At 42.0% G+C, this 4,006-nt stretch overlaps 1 pseudogene; it reads left to right on the top strand.

Moving 5' to 3' along the window:
- Positions 1-390: 390 nt before the first annotated feature.
- On the top strand, positions 391-4,003 carry LOC119344943 (annotated as a pseudogene).
- The last annotated feature ends 3 nt before the right edge of the window (positions 4,004-4,006 follow it).

Here is a 4,006-nt window from a genome sequence, read left to right on the forward strand (position 1 = left end):
GCCATGCCTAGAAAATAAAAAGGCCAAATTGTTGGGCCAGGCCCATGTAGCTAGAGAAAATTAATAGAGAAAATATACAGTAAAAAGGCCGAATTGTTGGGCTCGGCCCATGTAGAAAATCGAATTGGACCGGGCTGAATCTTGTGCCACATCAGCTTGCCACGCTGGATGCCTACGTGGCCTGGGGGAGGTTGCTAGTGACCAAAACGCCACAGTAGGAATATTTTGGTTGTAAACATTTGCGACCATTCCAGAAGAAATGTCGCTATAGTCAGTTTACGACGCCCAGCTTTTGACCTTATGTTTTTGGTCACAAAAAGGTCATAAATGGAAATTTGTGACCATTCAGTGACCACTAGTGGTGGTCATAAGTTGACATATTTCTTGTAGTGAGGACTCGGCATCAGATCGCCGATGCCATGAAGGACATCAATAACCGCGCCCAAGAGGTGGCTGGCCGGCGTAACAGGTACAGGGTTGATGATGTTGTTGCCAATGCAGCTGGCAAACACAAGGTTGACCCTCGTCTGCTGGCTCTATACAAGACTCAGAAGGAGCTCGTTGGCATTGAAGACGCACGGAATGAGCTAACCAAGATGCTCACAAATGGTGTTGGTGATGGTGATGTTCCCAAGCAGCAGCACATGGTGAAGATGGTCTCAATTGTTGGACCTGGAGGACTTGGCAAGACTACACTTGCTAAGGCAGTGTATGATAGGCTTAGAACACAATTTGAATGCACAGCTTTTGTTCCGGTGGGTCGAAACCCTGAAGTGAAGAAAGTTCTCAGGGATATCCTCTTGGAAGTTGACAAGAGTGAGCGTATTGGTGATGTAGCCACACTGGATGAAAGACAACTCATCGACAAACTCCGACAATGACTTGAGAATGCAAGGTACGCACCATCCGCCTTAATCAAGTTTGTATTTCAAGAAGTTAGCAAATTGAGTCGGCTAATCATTCACAGTTAAAGAGGTATAAGTTGAAAATATTGTCATGTAGAACCTAGTGCGTTAGATATAGCATTACATGCTAGGATGAATGCCATCTACATGGAACTGGCAAAATGCATAAAGAAATACCATTACATTTGACTCTTATCAGTTAGATAGTGGATCTAAACGTCATAAGGGCGTTAAATCCAACAAAGCAACCAGTTAAAAATCATGTGGTTCATTTCATTTTGACATCTTCTAAATTTAGATTTGGAGAGCATATACTTGTTCTGGTGTACTTTCAGAAAATCAACTAGATTTTACCATGTTTTCGAGCTTTAGTGTCGTTTGGATTTTGAACAACTACCAAACATTCTCACAAGTTTTTACTTCCGAACGGGAATATAAATCTGAGTCATGCTAATAATTCAAAAAATTCAACATAAAACATATTTAAATTTGAGGGATGCAATTAATAAGAACTACAGTTTTGATGAAAGAGATTAGACCAATCAAATCCATGCATGCATTTTCTAGTGGCTTACTCACTCCTTTTCTTTATTGTACATCTTGTAAATTGAACGATTCCATACGCTTTTTTATTTCTTATTGAGTACATGCTATACATATTTTGTTCTTGCATATTTTCTAACTGGTTCTATCATGTTGACAGGTACTTAATTGTCATTGATGACATATGGGATTTAGAAGCATGGAAAATTATCAAATGTGCTTTCATTGATAACAATCATGGGAGCCGAGTAATCACAACTACTCGTATTCTTGATGTTGCCACAAATACCGGTGATATTTACAAGCTAAAACCCCTTTCTCAACATTTGGCTGAAGAATTATTCTATACAAGATTGTTTGGTGGTAAAGATAAATGCCCTTTTGATCAACCAGCTGAAGTATCGGACAAATTTTTACAGAAGTGTGGAGGTGTGCCATTAGCTATAATTACAATAGCTAGTGTGTTGGCTGGTAAACCTATGGAGGATTGGTCAAAAGTATTCAACTCTATTGGTTTTGGATCTGGAGATAATAACACAGATGTAGAGAACACGAGGAAGATAATATCATTTAGTTATTACGATCTACCTCCTCATCTAAGGTCCTGTTTTTGCTGCATCTGAGCATATATCCAGAAGACTATTTGATCATGAAAGACATGTTGATATGGCGGTGGGTAGCCAAAGGTTTCGTTGGTGAGGAACTAGGAACAAGTTTATTTGAGACCGGAGAAAGATACTTTAACGAACTCCTAAACGGAAGCATGATCCAGCCGGTCGAGAATCCAGGAAATTACACAATATACGCTTGCCGTATTCATGATATGGTGCTGGATATGATTTGTCTATTATCAAAGCAACAAAATTTTGTTACTATATTGGATAGTAACGAGAAGAACATACCTTCACCATGCAATGCCCGTAGGTTAGCTGTCCAAAAGAGAGTGGTGCCTCTGGTTAACATGGGCATGCCAAAACTGAGGTCGTGCTATGCCATCATGTGTAAACCCAATGCATTGCCGTATCTTTCAAACTTTCAAGTATTACGTGTTCTAGATATGGAACTGTGCCGTTTTGAGGAAGACCGTCCATACCATCTTGAGCATCTCGGGAGGTTACCTCAGTTGAGATACCTGGGCCTAAAGGGCATATATATTAGTAAGCTCCCAGAAGAAATAGGAAATCTAAAATTTCTGCAGATTCTGGACTTGAGCAACACTTGTATCATAGAGTTACCACAGAGTATTGGTTTGCCAAGGAAACTCAAGTGTCTGCGTGCTGACATGGATGATGATAGTATAATAACAGTGCCGGATGGGATAGGGAACCTGACATCCTTGGAAGAGCTACGTTTGAATGCTGCTGACAAGTCTTGTATCTTCGTGAAAGAGCTCAGCAAGCTGACAGAGCTGAGGGTGCTCGTCTGTATATTAAATGTAGATGTGGATGAGTGCTGGATGAAATTTTTTGTGGAGTCTTTATGCAATCTGCGGAAAATCCAAGTCCTAGGACTATATTTTACCCACACGCAACCAACATCCGAGTTAGATGACTACTTGAAAGGCTATGAGCCCCCTCGGCAACTCCGTGATCTGTGCATACAGCATGGTTTCAGTAGGATCCCGGCGTGGATTAATTCCTCGCTTCTTCCAAACCTCTCCAGCCTAGACATGGAAGTGGGTGATTTTGGGGAGCAAGATGTGGTGAACTTTGGGAGTTTGCCAGAGCTTACTTACCTGATGTGGGACACGATTCCTGGGGGCATGGAGTTCCCTGACGGTGCTTTCCCCAAGTTGAGGAGATGCAGGGTGTATGCGCCATTCAGGTTTCTACAGGGAAGTATGCAGAGCCTTGAATACATTTGTATCGTAGTGCAAGTGCATGCCTTGAAGGATGCCAGCACTGATATTGACTTTATTGGTAGCCTGAGGAACCTCGCTTCTCTTCGGATAGTTAAAGCTCAGATCGATTGCAATGGTGCCTCTGCTTCTGATATTGAAAAGGTGAAGGCAGCGGTGAGGCAAGCAATCGACACCCATCCCAACCGTCCCACCCTTCGTCTCTCAACATATGGTCGACCACAGGTACGTATTACTGCATGCTTCGTATTCAAAGTTTTAAATAGCGCGCTAAGCATCTTAGCGCCGGACCTCTTTCAAATGCTATAGCGTGCTATAGCGGAGTTATAGCGCGCTATTTAAAATGTTTGTTCATTTGTTTGGACCAAAGTCTCTTAGCGCAAGACCTTTTGTAAATGCTATAGCGTGCTATAGCGGAGCTATAGCGGGCTATTTGAAACAGTGTTCGTATTACTGCATGCTTCGTTGCCTATCTCGTGTTGTTGTTTTTTTCAATTCCCTGACAGCTACCAGTGTTGTCTTTTTTCAGACTGATGAAGAAGAATCAGACTCGGAACAGACCTCCTCTTTGGATGAAGAAGAATCAGACTCCGAACGGAGAGAACAACCCTGGTTTATATTTTCGGCCCTCAGTTCTCTTCTTTCTTTTAATCATACTACCACTGTTGATACGTCTGCTCAGGTAATTGACGACAAGAAC

This window comes from Triticum dicoccoides, unplaced genomic scaffold, assembly GCF_002162155.2.
Source record: "Triticum dicoccoides isolate Atlit2015 ecotype Zavitan unplaced genomic scaffold, WEW_v2.0 scaffold194380, whole genome shotgun sequence".
Taxonomy (NCBI): domain Eukaryota; kingdom Viridiplantae; phylum Streptophyta; class Magnoliopsida; order Poales; family Poaceae; genus Triticum; species Triticum dicoccoides.